General features: G+C 36.7%; 1 protein-coding gene across 9 annotated transcripts in view; it reads left to right on the top strand.

Moving 5' to 3' along the window:
* ANKFN1 (ankyrin repeat and fibronectin type III domain containing 1) overlaps window positions 1–15,659 on the top strand; it is a 114,154-nt gene that overhangs the window by 13,800 nt on the left and 84,695 nt on the right. Inside the window, exon 1 of one of the 9 annotated variants that reach the window (XM_090121772.1) lies at window positions 5,179–5,399. The exons of the other annotated variants lie outside the window; for them this stretch is intronic. The gene's annotated coding sequence lies outside the window, so the exon portion shown is untranslated. Of the gene's footprint in view, window positions 1–5,178; window positions 5,400–15,659 lie in introns of those variants that run through there. 9 annotated transcript variants of the gene reach the window in all.

Raw genomic sequence — 15,659 nt, 5'->3', positions numbered from 1 at the left:
ATCAGAACACAGTCACAATTTCCATTTATTTTTCACTTGAGCTGTCAAGCTGTCACTATAGAGGGAAAGTTACTTATTCCTTCTCAGAGTTGCAAGAATAAGTAAGATTATGCCAGAGTGTATACTCATTTCAGAACACCCAGTACCACAATAAACAGCTCAGCACTGCTGTGGGTGTTGGTCTGTGCCTTGTGAACATTAACAGAGAGGTTAGACACTGTGTGAAGTTGAAGGCTGTCATTCTTGCTCATTCCTCTGGTGATTTCATGGAGTCTCTGTTAAATTTTTCTTATGTAACCTAATATGAATGCACTTGCTGTAGCTAACATAGTCAAACTGCAAATCCAGTTCAGAACCTTACAGAAGGTTGTTATCAAACATGATTTCCTTTACTTCATTGTTTTTTCTTGGATCTATGTGCAGCTTTCTGTAGAGTCCAGGTTTTCTGGGTGATTTTTGTACAAGGAAATTAGACAGCAGCCACAGGATCCTGAAGCACCTATCACTTCTTCAGACTCCCTACAGTCTATACGATAAGCGGTTCATAATTTCTTACCTGCAGGCTTCAAAAGTCCTATTGGTAAGTTTAACTTACCAGCTACCAAGACAGTAAGTTAAACTTTCAACACAGGCTGAATATACATAAGTGTCAGGACACTGAAAATGGCTGGGTTCTTGTGCATGCACAGTAACCCTCAGTCTTTAGGGTTGTCGATCTGATTCACAAGCACTAAATTCATTTAAAAGAAGACGAAGGGGGAAAAAAGAACATTCTTTAGTTTTTTGAGTCAGAAAGTTCTGTACTACTGTTTGCTCAGATTTTCCAGCGAGATCACTTCCTGAATGGGACTTAGTATGAATAAATGTTCTGAGAAGCAGGTTCAAAAGCTAAGCATGCAGAGACTGTATAGTCTTGTGGAATCCAATCAGTGGCAAAGCTGACTTTGGTTCTAGTTTTCTAGTAAGCTCAGAAAATTTCACACTTGTGACTCAGAACAAGTTTTTTGATATCTTACTTGATAATTTTGACTAATTTTTTAATCCTAACATTTCTGTTCAGCTTTAAAAGGACCTTATTGTATTTATCCACCTTGTGATTTCAGTAAAATAACTTGATTTGAAGAGAAAAAGATCAGAATTTCATTCTAAAAGAATCTGTCACATTACATGGCTTTATCTGTTTGCAAAACATCTAAAGAAGTGTGATTATCATCAGTTATTTTAATAGAAGAATTACCTTCTCATTAAAGACTAGATTCTGTCCAAACAGTACAAAAGGTGTTCTCTTCCCCATAAATACCTCAATGCAAACCTAACTGGTAAGGAAAGGTCAGATAAAATATGAAGTTATAGACAGCTGCTGGTTTATCCTGGGGCAAAACATTGCATCGCTTGTCTGGCCTTCCCCAGGTTTAAGAATCTTGATCAATATCTGGCTGTGTTTAGGGGACTGCATAAAAGCATACAGGGATGGTATGACTGATCAGCACTTGCTGATCTAAAAAAATGGCTACTTTTACAATATCAGGACAAATAATTGTAGACAATCAGAAGCACAATAAACTGTATTCTATCTCTATCCTGTCACTGAAAATGTAGAAATACATATTTTTTTCGACTGAATAAAAAAATAGGAGGTCCAAGTGTCAAGACCTCAGTACTATAACAAGTTGGATAGTTTCCAGTGGAACATTTTTCTCTCAGCTAATGCCAGTTCACCAAAACCTAACACGTTGCGTGAAAATGTCTATTCCAATGAAATTTTTGATGGAAATGTGCTTGGTTTGCTGCCAGCTCACCCGTTTTCCCAGCTCTCAGCTCCCCGGCATCTCACCTGGAATGGTGCCAGAAAGTCAAGTTTCTTCACGTTCCTGGCCTGTTTGGCAGTCTGCCACAAAGGATGGGAGTCTGGGCTCCCGAAAGTGGACAAGAAACCTTATACATGCACATACAACCATACACATACTCTCACAGGTCATTTAAATCCATGTCAGTTCATTCAAAGTAAAGATTTTTTTTTTCTTTTACATAGAGGTTCTTTTAAATATGACTGTCCTATGGAAAATTTTTCATGTTGGAATTTTCATTCCAAGTTGTAAATGAAAAAATGAGGAATATGAAAAATTTTTCTTCCAAGGGAAATACTGGTTCCTGAGAATCTGCATGTTATGCTATTGTCACTGAGGCTATCAGCAGCTTCATCTACATCTCTTTTGCTGCATAACAAGATGCATATTTGTAACAGGTAAGGTGTCCACAAGCTTAGCAAAACAAGATGATGCTTTTAGTGTTCTGTGGATATATTTTTTTTAAATGTCCTCTTCAGCCACATTAAATGAGGAATGCAATCTTGTCTTGGTCACTAAGTTTAGTTTGTGCAATGTCTAGTCAAGCAATGAGTTTTGTAGTTGTTTGCTGAAGAATAAACTGAAATTAAGCATATATTCTGAAATTCCAACTGAGTGGCTGCTGAAGCAGGAGCACTGCAGTGTACTTTTCCATGGCCTCATTTCATGCACTGCAAACTGTTCAGTTGCTTGTTATACATAAGTACATAAATAAACTTCAGTCACACTGTGTTAGCTAATTTTTGTCTGGGGGGATGTGTTCATGTTTGAGGCAAAACACAGTTGATTCAAATAGCCATTAATGAATTCCTTTTCTGATTGTTCTTAATGCCTTGGATTAGCATAACAATGTCAGACTCTTTACAAGATCAGTACTTGAAGCAGCTAATTTTTCAATTGAGCTTTTGAGTATCTGGGATTTGTAGTAATAGATAAAGTTCTTACTACTTCATTAAAGAAAGGTCCCTGAGTGGAATTCTACTTCTGCATGAAGTGACATTGTGGTTATCAAGTCTGAGATGCACTACCAGTCCATCAAAAACTGCTGCTTCTGTAATGAAAGAAAATGTTAATTATTCTTAAAAGCAAAAAAACATATTTCCTGTATAAGATACTAAACAGGTAAAATCTATTTCTGTGCCGAAGGAAGGGGGTGTTGTATAACAGAGCTGGACTGATGCTGTCCTTGTCTCTCTCATTGCATTTTGTTGTGATATTTTTCCCAGTGCCATTTTATTCTGAAAATGGGAATGATCAGCAAAGTACTCAAGTATTAATAGTAGTATTATGTACATAAATATTTGTAAATGGCTTAGATAAAATATACTTTAGAATCACTAAGGATTAATTTGGGATACTGAAGATTTTTATTATGCTTTGAGTTAACTTCAAATGTCCAAAATGTGCACACTTTTGCCCCTGTCATTTTAATAATGCTCATAAAGGCTCTATGAGGTGCAACCAGCAGAAAAAAGTGAGCACGGAGTGTGTTGGCAGAAACTTTAGTTTAGTCCTAAAAACTGTCATCTCCCAAACTGTGGCTGCAAAGAATCTCGATACCCTTTCCTTGCATTAGGCTTGGCCTCAGCCTAGTGATAAGGAGGCGGGGAAACAGGAAATGTGTTTATACAAATAGGACTGAGCAATTCAAATTAATACTCTGAAATTTTAAGATTAATAAAATTATAAGCTTTTTACTTGGTTTCACTTTAACTGTTAGAAATTATATAACAGAAAGCTGTGTACTCCTAGGTACTTTCTGATGTCCCTAAATTGAACTCTTAGTTGCCCTCTCTAATCTCCTAATCTTTTTGCAAAAGAGGGCAGAAAGGCCCCTCTACAAAGAAATCTTGACTGCTTTATTTGACTCGTTGGGGTGAGAGGAAAAAGGGAGGGGGAAGCAACACATATCATGCTGTAAATACAATTCAACATGTGCAATGAAGTGACAGCTGAATTCTTGTGGCCTTTATGTCAAAGAATCACTGCTGGAGTGCAATGTATAAGCAAAGTCGTCTCATACTGTTATCTGACTAGTGTTCTGTAAGAGCAACAGTCTGGATGAGGGGAAAAAGCAGCTATACTCTTCTGAAAATAGGAGAACACTGGCACTGATATTCCTCAACTACCTTACATAAAGTCAAGCTCAACTCTACAGTAAAACTGAACTAGTTCTGACCTCTTTCCACTGTCACAAGCACTCACAACTGCTCTCTGGTGGAATAAGAAAAAATTGATTTCCATCCAGAAGTGCATTATTTATGATTTTGAACTTTAGTCTACTCATTCAGACACGATCTTACATTTTTTTCTGCTTGTTCTCTGAACACATTATGGGCTTAATCTATGTTTGAAATTTTGGATCTGGATTCAGGTCTTTGACCATTTCTACCCTGTAATATTAAGGTAGAAACAAGTAATTGTACAGAAAAAAAGACCATCACAGAATTTTGGGATATTGTTTTTCATGTCACCTCATATTGAGAGGGAGATATTGTTTTTTGCAGCGCATGTTTTACCATATATATTCCTACAGAAGCTGATTTTCTTATTATGTACAGAAAGTTTGAAGTTAGATTCAAGGTGTTACTGTTCCTGATGCACTAACATTCATGACAGTTTCTTAATGTTATATGACAACAAACTCACAGATAAATCACCCTTATCCAGAAGCACACATCCCAGTATATTTCTTAAAACCAGGGATGGACACAGACATGAAGTAGAGGTTCCTAACTCCACATGCTATACTGGACTGATACAAATGGGTCTGTACAGAATGTAGCTTCTCAAATATTTGGGGTTGAGGAACAATGCTATTGCAGTGCTGGTGCTGGGGAAAGTGAGGCAGCAGAAAACAGTCGCCAAGAACAGCATTAGAGATTTTGGCTTGGGGTTTTATAGGAGCCTATGGAAGTAATGGCTTAGCAGAGATGCTATAGCCTAGTCTGTACTGACTACAGGTCGAAAGCTTATATTTGTTGCTATTGAACTCTCTCCATTTGCAGTAATAAACTGGATCTGGTTTCTTGATATATCTTGCTGTAATCAGCTACTCTAATCCCTATAGCTGCTTACAATAACTAAATTAAACTGTGTGCAGTGGTGTATCATCCCATCAGATGGCACAGATGAGTTCTACAGCCTCCCTGGAGTCACCCAAATCAACTATTAATAGCTGTTTTTAATGTAAGAGTTCCTAGTATCTTCATTTTTTTCTTTGGTCATAAGATACTCTGGAGGGTTTTTTTCTTCCTGAAATTGTTGTGCTGTTTTCAGTACTTAAGAGAAAGATTCCAAACGAAGCAGCCATTCTTAACCTATGCAGACAAAGGGAGTGGTTCCCTTAGCAACAGGAACCATGTGGAGGTTCTCAGAGAGCTCTCTTTTCCCCCTACTCGTGTTTTCTTTTAACTCAACATTTTGCACAGCATCTTGCATGGAGACTCCGACAGCTGGGCTGGAGGCAAAACAGTTCTTCCGGCTCTAGCTAACCAGTGCTCGAAAGGCAATTGTTCTACACTCATCAGACAGAAAAAATGATAATCATGGGTAAGTGAACTGGCACACAATCAGAGTTCATGCTGTGGAGGGGGAAAGTTTACTGGCTGGCTACCAGAAGTGTCCAGCACTTACCAGTAGGCACGTATATTTGAAACTGGGTTGCTAATGTGATGCTTAACTTGCTTACTGTTAAGATTGTATGTCTGCATTTAGCAAATCAGGGCTTTAAAACATCAGCACAACAGAGTTCTAGTCCTTGGTATGCTACTGACTTTCTCTATAGCCCTGGACATGTCACCTAACCTATTTGTTTTCCTCCCCCATTGACTAAATGGAGATTGTATACCACGAGCATGTTGAAAAGGCTGTAAATTATTGCAGAATTATACCATATTGCTTGCCAAAATTATATCTGCTTCTGAAGTTAATGATAACATAAAGAATTTGGGATGAAATATCAATCTTTCATTGAAGATGTAACTCAACTTTTCTGTAGATTGATCAAGTTTCTTTTCTTTATGGTACAATATTACAGACTTGAAATATGTGCATATGCAGTTGAGTATGATGATGAATAAATAACAGAAATAAAGCAGTTGATTTCCCTCAAAATAGCTATAGCACTGGTAAAGTTGCAGCTGTGTTTCTGTGAAACCCAGCCTATAGTAATGTAATGGATTTTAATCTTTGTGTGTACTGAAGTAAACACTTGTTCAGCTGTACCCTAGGTGTTACATATTTCAATATATCTTGCCAACCTCAGCTGAAAACCTTAATGCATAATCTCTGTAAGTTTTATCATTTTATCTACAAAGGAAATCCAAATTTGTCCAATTTAAATCTGTTACTTTGTGGGGGAGTTGCATAAGGGATGAATTTATCTCTCCTTTCCTCCTAATTTAAGGTAAGGAGTTTCTTTGATCACAATTTTGTTTCATATTTGAATTAAAATTCAGGCACTAGAGTTCATATTTGACAAATAGTACTGCATACATTTGGATGCAGACTTCCTTTTTTTCCACAGCTACAGATGGGTTTCCTGATGTCGCAGTGAATGCATTCAGCAGTACGGGCAACTTAGTTGCTCTTATTTCAAATGTGATTACTGCAGAAAGAAACAATCATTGCAACTAAGTGTGCAGAGTAGCTGCAGAGGTGCCATACATCAGTCATGTCAATAACGTACTGCTAATCCTCTTCCTATTCCTTGGCAATGCTAATCATCAGTGTATCACTTTCTATGTGCTCTTAAGGCACCCAATATAACTGAGTTTTTCCTACATGATCACAGGTTCAAACAGCCATAATGCTCCCTTTTGCATGGTCATTTACAATTTGTGTCTTAACTCCAATTTAACGTAGGAAAAATTGCTGTATTTGTACCCTTATGAATAGTGTTAGATTTTGTGATTTATGATGAAGGCAATTATGTATTATAATTGAAACAAATTGTTCCTCTTTTCTCTCTGTGCTTTTATTTCCCTGCTTTTATGTTCCACTTCAAATAGTACTTCTGCAGGAGTCATTTAAACCAGGTAAAGTACAAAATTAAAATATTTAGCATTTGGGAAGCAGTGTCTGAATTCCAAATTACAATTCATTATACATATTGTGTAACAGATGAAGAACCTCCTTTGTATCATTCTTCTTCTATTTTCTTTTTTAAGACAAAAAATTAATTAATTATAGATTAATGTTCTCAATTGTTTCTCCTGTCTCCTTTTGATGTCTAGTTCTATGATATTCCCTCATTGGTCATTTACCCAATCTTTTTGAGCAGATGATTTTCATTCCAGTAAACAAAAATGTCAGTCCTTTTGCCAGGCCCACTATTAGTGATTTTGTATGAATAACCCACTGAGAGGCACTTTATGTTACTTAGAAGAAATGTTTGTACTGCTATTAGCAGTAGTTATACTGTGCCTTTCATCCAAGCATTTGAAGTGCACTGCAAACGTACATGAAGGCTCCCCAGAAAGCTGGAGACAAGGAAGTAATACTAAGGGATCACTTCTCCCAGAAACTAAGTAAATAACAAGAACTCTAATAATCTACAAAAGTGCTGTATATCTTACAGCAGGAAGTAAGGATTTGATGTAGAAGTGGATTACATTGCTACCAACACCTATGTCAATGTCTTGATGCTTCACACATAGGATACATATATAAAGTAAGCTGAAACTGAAGAAAAAGTGGATGTTAGTTTAAAAGATTAAATGAATGAATGATGATTGGCCCATAGGAAGAGTTAAGAGAAGCTTATTTATGCAGCTGGCAGCCAAGAAGTTGGATAAGTTTCATGCTGTTAGTAAGATGGATAATCACACACAGATTCAGTTTCAGGATTTTACCAGTTTTATATGCTGTATGATTTTTCAACACCAAGTAAAAGGCAAGGCTTACAATATAAGTACTTCCCTTTTTCAGTCTGATTTATTCATTAAAAGAGCAACAGGCATATCTTCCTTGAAGGTACCTCTGGGTAAGAAGTAAATCATACATTAGTTCATGCATGCATCATGGCTTTTTGTATTCTAGTACCAAAACAAGGATTGGTGTGATAGTCTGGTGTGATACTGCCCCTAGCAATTAATTAACATTCATCTGATCCATTGCTGAAATACGTTGCTATTGCATGAAGGTAGGCAGGGGGCATCCTGTTCTGTAAAAACTTATCAGCATCTTTCCTAGGGAAAGCTAAAAAAAAAGGTAGGAATTGTATTGTGTAAGTACTGATTCTGGGAACACCTACTTGGCAAACATTGCACCATACCTAGAGAGGTGCTTGTGAATCAAATGCAGATTAGTCTACAGAAGTAATGTACCAGCATGTATTGATAGAGGTCCCAAATCTTTCATTGCACTGCCATCCTTTTTAGTCATGTTGTATCACTGAGCCAAATACAATTATTGTTGTAGCGTATGCTTACATGCTCCTATTGGCTTAGGTTATGGCTGTTGTGAAAAGACCTAAGCAATGAGTTTAGATTGTTCCAGGTTGGTGAAGACCCACAGGAGCACTCTAGTTTTTAAGATGTGGCAAATGTAGCACCTTCATGCCCTCAGATTTGTAACGAAGCCCTTTATGTCTCAGGTTTTTTTTCAATTTCACAAATACCATGCATATGAGAAGACTTCAACAAAAGTTTCTCGTCTCTACTTCAGTGTTATCAAAAGTGGCTTAACAGATGGCCCTATGGAGAACAAGTATTAATTCCTAATGCCCTCATTTCTGATCAATTGCTTCTATTAATTTTCTAGTTTTTGGGCTTGTGTAGTTGTTTTTTTCCCTTTCTATGAAAAGTTGATTTCACTTCTTTGTTTTTGTTTGTAGATATTGCCTCCTCATATGGAACCTTCCCTTATTCTTGCACACAGTACATAGACTTCTTTTTCTTTTCCCTTCTCTCTCTAGTGTTCCAGCACAATTATGAAAAAGTACATAAATGGGTGTTTATAGAGTCTACTATATGGAAGCTGTTCTGAATTTTAATATATGTATTCATGGGCTCATCCATAAGTCTCTAGTCTATTACTTGGGAACAGTTGCAGAAAAAAATAAGTGGCATGGTCTTTAAAATAAATGTTCTATAGTTCCACTGTCCATTCTTCTCTATCTCTAAAAAAAATTCTCTTTGATCTAAAATGATAAAGCCAAGGTCTGAAAAAAGGACTGATTTTGTATCATCTAGTTTGATTCACATTGATCTCGTTCTGCAGTAGTAAACCCTGATTGTTTGGAGTGCATTTTGAAGAAATGTCTAGAAGTTCCGTATGAGCTTAAAGGTGACATCTAAACTTGCTTTCCCCAGAAACTTATCAGAAATGCATATAAAATGGCTCTGAGTCAGAAATTAGATTCCTGCCAAAATGCAGATGGTAAGCAGAGAAAGATAGAAATCTGTGGAAGGATTCTAAAACACCTTTATCTAAACCCTTTAAGGCTAATGTCTCCTTTTCCTTTTGCATCCTGACAATATCGAAATTAATGATCTTTGGATTTAAATTTCACATGGAGTCAAGCAGAGAAAATGTACCTGAATCCAAGTTTCTTCTAAATACAAAGTTGCTACAGCTTTTGTTCAGAGCTAATCCTTCCCTGAATCATATGGCAACGCTCAGCATGCCTGCTCTCCTGAAGATGTTCCTTTGAGGTCAGCAATTGTCTCAAGCAAATATTTGCCACATCATAAATCTCTACTTGTATAGGCTGGATTCTATAGCCTCTTCTTTGGGCACTGCAAGATTATACTACAGCTATCAGGCATCACCATGGAAGTAGCAAATTCTTTTGGAAAAGGGCACTAGATATTCAGACTGAAACACAATGTTTTTTGTAGCCAAACTAAGTTTTAGATCATTGTCACTTGAAATGGATAGGGATTTCAAGTCCTACACTTGGCCTAAAACAATGTTGTGGAAGCTGACATATGTAGTCAGAGCACTTTTGAAAAGCAGAGGAAAAAGTTTGAAATGCTTCACTGAATGTGTGATTATAGTGCTTAAAGAAGTTTCTGTAATAATATTTAAAATTGTAACTGTATTTCAAAAATTATTATAATGAAGCATATCAAATTTGTCCAGAAGTTAGTGTTGAGCTAGAATTGCCATTTAGCCATTTGTACCTCTTGGAAAGTATATATAACAGGAGGCATTTTATATATGGAAAATTTGATGTATGGTCATTGAAAAAAGGATGTGGAAAAGTGCTGGCCATTTTTATTGGATTCTGTCTTGTATGACATTACTTTTTGGCTCACAAGGGAAGGTAATCATTCAATTTTTTATTTAATAAGTAGCCAGAAAGTTATTCTTTAAAAATAATCAACATAGCATTTTACTTTGTTTGTGCTGGAATTTAAACCAGATGATTGGTTGTCAGGAGCTTTTTCAAACCAAATGGGCTAACATATTATAAAATAAAATATCCCATGTCTAATTAGACAATGTTGATTAATTTAAATATGACCACAATTTAATAATTCCTTATATATATATATATATATATATATATGTATAATCCTATTGCTCTTCACAGAGATACTGGGTACAAAGAAGCTCTGTAAGCAGCATCTCTGCTGGGCAGCTGAATGTCTCTGTGCAGTCTTTAAAGGATTCCTGAGTTTTCAACACAGTGTTGTAAGGCTTAGACCAATGCTATCTGAAATTGACTGCTGTGGTCAAATTTAGGATTGAAAACAAATGTCATAATAGCTATATATTCACTGCTTTCCGGGATGTTCTCATGAAAGGTATGGTTTGTATCCCATTATTTCTGCCTGTTTTGAGTATTCTTCCATGGTCACATTTTGAACAAAGTGTGCAGTTTTCATGTTTACGTGATTAAGTGTGGAGCCTCACCTTGGACTTGTTTAAGCACTACCAAAGTCCACTGAACTACTCCAGTTTACATTAGTTAAAGAAGTGTTCTTTGCAGCAGTACATTAAAAAATAACTTGGTTTAGATTTAGATAATACATAAGAGGCTGAGAGTTGCAACCTTTGACAGCTTACACTGAGCTGTAAATTTTTATATGATGTCACACTGTAGGCATGATGTTTTAGGCATTTCAAAAACTCTGTAAGATGATAGGAAAATGGTTTTGGAGAGCATACCAGATTCTGAGTAATGTAAGAGAAAAACAGGATGGAGGGAAAAAGTAGTTGTAAGAGCTGAAATTTCATTAATTTTGACACTGGTATTCCACAGTTTGGTGATAACTACTGTTCCAGACAGCTCCCATCATTATTATCATCTCCATTTAACAGCAGCAGTTCTTTTCTCTATTTAAGGGACCAAAACAGAATGGCAAAAGAGTTTGTCTAAATGATTTCTGCTGTTGTATTCATATGACTATTTACACACAAGGTATGCAAAAGTAGAGCTGTGAAAATGCCATTTACATGAGCACTGCCAATACTCACAGTCTGGTAACAGTGTCTTAAAATTAGAGTTAGGATGGTGTTTAGGTATTTCAAGAAACAAAGAAAGAATTGAGTTAGAGAGAGAGCATAATAGTATGGCTAAAGTAGAAGTATTTTAGCCTATTACCTCCTAGTCTATCTGGCTACTTGGTCACAGAAAACAGTTTACTTTTGCATTCAGAGATGGCTAAATGGGAGATAAATGTATGGGCTCTCTCCTCCATTTGTGTTTTGCATCTAAATATTATTCACTGATATTGATTTGCTCAAGCACAAGACAGCTTATTCCACTTGGTAAGGATTAGCATTATGGGGAGTGGATTAACACAGGGAATTGCTGCAAAGTAATCGATATGTTGTAAATTCATTTCCCGGTGTAATTTGCAGTTATTTTCTACATAGGCAAATGCAACTTTTATTAAAAGGAAACGGAAATAAACAAACAGACAGAAGCAGAGGAAACCCATTTGCAATCCAGACTGCAAAATGAAAAAAACCAAGTTTCCATCTGTCTATATGTAAAGGATATCCAATCCATAAAAGGGGATGCTGAGGATCTCCTACAAGTTCAAATGAGGACAGTGATGCATCCTTAGAGAAGTCATGACCAAACTTGTGTGGGTAGGAATACAAAAATAGACTGTCACCAGCTTTGTGCTTTTGTTTTCAAGGTCTGAACGAATCATTGGTGGCAGACAGACCACCCAGTTAGCATCTGACAAATCTGTATAGGAGGTTTAAAAAATGAGATTCTGTTTTTACCTATTTTTTCCTAGTCTAGAAGATGGCTTTTATGTGGCACATCTGGTCAGACATTTCAGGAAGAAGTGATAAAATTAAAGTATTTGCTAACCACCATGAAAATTAAATGATTACTATGTAGGAGAAGGTGGGAAGACTTTTTATGTCATTCCGTCTTAGTATAATGAAATATTGTCCCTCAACAAGGTGTAGTTGATACATTCGGTGATTCCTAAAGGCTACAAGAAACACATGATCTCACAAACATGCCCTGGTCACAGACATACCAGGGATTACCAGTGCTGCTTGGGTTTATATGAATTCACTACTTCAGTGAATAGAAGCAAAAGTCGTCTTATTCACCTGCATCTGCTTTTGCACCAGGCAAGCTTGTTTCAAGCAAAAGGTTATTCTAGCAAAGAGCAAAGGAAAGCTTTTCATTACCAAACTGGAAACATGGAGACAAATGTGAAGAAGGAAATAACAAAACAAATCCTTTCTAGGCAGCGTTCAAAACTACACTAGAGTGTATGCAGCGAATGCTTTATTTGCACTTTCCTTCTTAAGTGCACTTTTAAAAAACTTTTATTCTTATTCACACTGCCATACTACTAATATTATAAATTGGGCCCCTTTCTATTCCTTGTACCATGTTTTAGCTAAATATGTCTTATGCCCTAACTGTTTTTCATCTTGTATAGAACATTTTGGAGCCTATGACTGTACAGGATCAGTTGTACTTCTGCAGCTCTTGACGTTTCTATCTAGCCTGTTCTTTAATATCTTCAGTATTGCAGTGCAAAATTCACACTGTACCTGGCTGATGTGCCTTTACAAATGTACAACCTGAACCTCTCTGAATGCTACTTAAAACTCTAGTTCTTATTTGAATCACTGTGAATAAGATTAGATTGTTGTCTTTCAAGCCCTTAAGTAATTTTTCGTTCTTCCCAATCTTTATGTATAGCTTATGTTTTCTAATGCTGGCCTAGATTTTTCTTGTCTGTGCAACTTCTCCCATAATTCCAGAACTTAACTGAAGTGCAGTGCCCAAATGGGGCTCAGTATTTCAAGTGAGTCCTCTAAGTGAAGGAAAGACAAGGTGTCCATAGTAACATCTACACAGCGTATCAACCTGAGCCTCCCTGCAGTCATCCCCAGCTCCAGCTCCTTGGAATTCACTTTGCAGCACTTCATGTTGAAGAAGGGAAGCTAACTTGGAGTTAACTCCATTCACCATAGGGTAGTGCCCCTTATTTAGGTCATGCAACAAACTGCTGAAAAAATAAAAATAAATCTGATTTCATTCTTAGTTTATTCCAGACAATTTCTTTTGTATAAATGAGTATTGTGGCTCTTTTCTCAAAAATTATGTGGCTTGATGGGATGGAAGATGGTATCTATTTAGTTTACATGGAAATTGCCAAGAAAAAGACAAAAAAAGAAATTAATTTTCTTAATTTAGCTGTCACAGCAGGAGGGTGATTTCTCAAGTGCATAAACCTCTGCCACATCATTTTATTTTTGCTTTTCACAACTGATTAGAGAAAACAATGTCAGAGAAATGAAAATGAGAAAAGCTTAAAGTCATGAGCTAGACTAAGACTGAAAGCTTAACTGTCATCTGGAAATGACCTGTCTGAATAGGAGAGTGTTCCTACCAGCCTTTTGTCTTCCAGGGCAAAAAATAATTCTACATATTTGTTTTCCTAGTTTTTTCCCATGGAAAGTTGGGCTTTAAATCCAGCAATTACCAAAAGAAAACTTAAAATGATATCTCTGCTGTTGTATTCGAAGCTCTTCTGTGTTCTTGGGTAACAGTTGCCCAAGATGTTTCAGCCCATGCTTAAATATAAGCAGACCAATTAAGACTGTGGAAATTTCCACATGGAAATATGCAAACTTTTAAGTTCCTTACTTAGCTGCATCTAAAATCTTCAGATATTATCACAAAATCTGCATTTTATAAAATATATTGAAAGATAAAAACATTGTAACTGATTTGTTTTCAGATATGCCTATGAATTTATGGTTCCATCCTCTGGATTGTAATTGACTCTCAGGATGTATTTGCACCACTTAGCTTAGGTGGCAAAATGAGGGGCTCAGGCTCACCTTAGTGCAGGTAGGTGACCCCCACATTTAGCTGATCTCACTCTTTGGTGATGCTTGCTGGGCTCTCTGACAACGAAGCAAGCATTTCCTACCAATTTCGGTACCAAAGATGAAGGAAGAGTTCATCTTCTCCTCAGTCTGTGCTCTAACAGTGCTAACAGCATGGCATTTCCATTACAGGGTTATCTGCCTCTCTGATAAGTATTTGTTGCATTTTAAACTTTTTATGTTATTTTCTTTCACTTTTCACAGTTTACAAAGGGTGGAAATCTGTTGCTCTGAAACTTCTAGCTTGTTTCTCAGGTTGTCAAAGCTCAGAAGCTCAGAGAGACATTTGGCTGAGAATCCAAACTTTGAAACTTTCACCCAATTGCTAAATTAGTTGAGTTTTACTTGACTCCGTGTATCATTCTGATGCTGATGTTCACAGAAAATAACCCTTTTTCCTAGCTGGAATTTCAAAGCTTTAAAATAAGATTCTTTAGTTTTAATCTTGTGATATCTCTGAACTTCTAACAATTTCAAATAGCAAAATCATTGGTTCTCTGTGAATAAATACTACAGTGCATGCAGCACTTTAGACTTCAGAAATTTCCATCTTCCCAGTTACCATTAATGAGGAATTCTTCACTCCCACTAGATATATGCTTTTTTTACATTTTGTTCACATCAGTGGATGCTGTTTGTGAAACTGTGCTGATATAGAAGAGAAATGTACTGAAGAGCAAGGATAATTTTATGGTAACTGGGCTTGCAAATAGAGTAGTGGAGAATTTGCATGGTTACACACGTTGTAGAAGATTAAATATAAAGGCACTGTTACCTGCAGGAATGAAATCCATCTTGTCAGCTAGTTGGAAGACTCGTGAGAAGGAATTTCCTGTTGTGGCCAATTTCTTCTCTCCTTCCTCTGCCCCCATTACGTCTTTGCTGTGCTTGCTTCTTCAGCTCTACCCGAACATATTTTCACTACGGCACATTTAGTTATCAATCAACGGGAATCTCAGCTGCTGTTGTGCTTAGTGCACAAACTGTTCTTTCTTTGCACTAACAAGGAATGCCTGAAATAGCCAGACACACAGTACTGATTGATGCAGCTACAGTTTATACACCTAGCTTCAGACAGTCTGAAACTGCCAGAATTAATAGCTTATTATTAGCAAAATACTTCTGCTAGACTTATAATTTAGAACCATTTAAATGTCTGAGGCATAATCACTGAAGTTAAAGTTCTAACTTGTTGCTTGATGGTATGAATTAGATACGTCTTCCTGTCTCAGGTGCATTTTCTCTTAATTTTTTTGCTATTTTAAGGTTTTCTTGTGTGTGATGTGTTAATGTGTAAAACCAGGGATGATTAAGATTGTTGCACAACTATCTATGGATTACATTATGACCATACGTTTTTGCTTACAACCTTGAATCAGTTGTCTCGCCCAACCTGGTGAGTATCCACTGCTCAAATAAAACACCAGGAGTCTGTTCCTGGAAAGGGAATCTGCTTTTGAAGGGGTGTTGGCAAAAGAG

Source organism: Phasianus colchicus, chromosome 20 (assembly GCF_987193195.1).
Source record: "Phasianus colchicus chromosome 20, bPhaCol1.hap1.1, whole genome shotgun sequence".
In the NCBI taxonomy this organism is placed as follows: Eukaryota; Metazoa; Chordata; class Aves; order Galliformes; family Phasianidae; genus Phasianus; species Phasianus colchicus.
The sequence above is the reverse complement of the archived record's forward strand: the minus strand, read 5'-3'. Positions and strand labels throughout refer to the sequence as shown.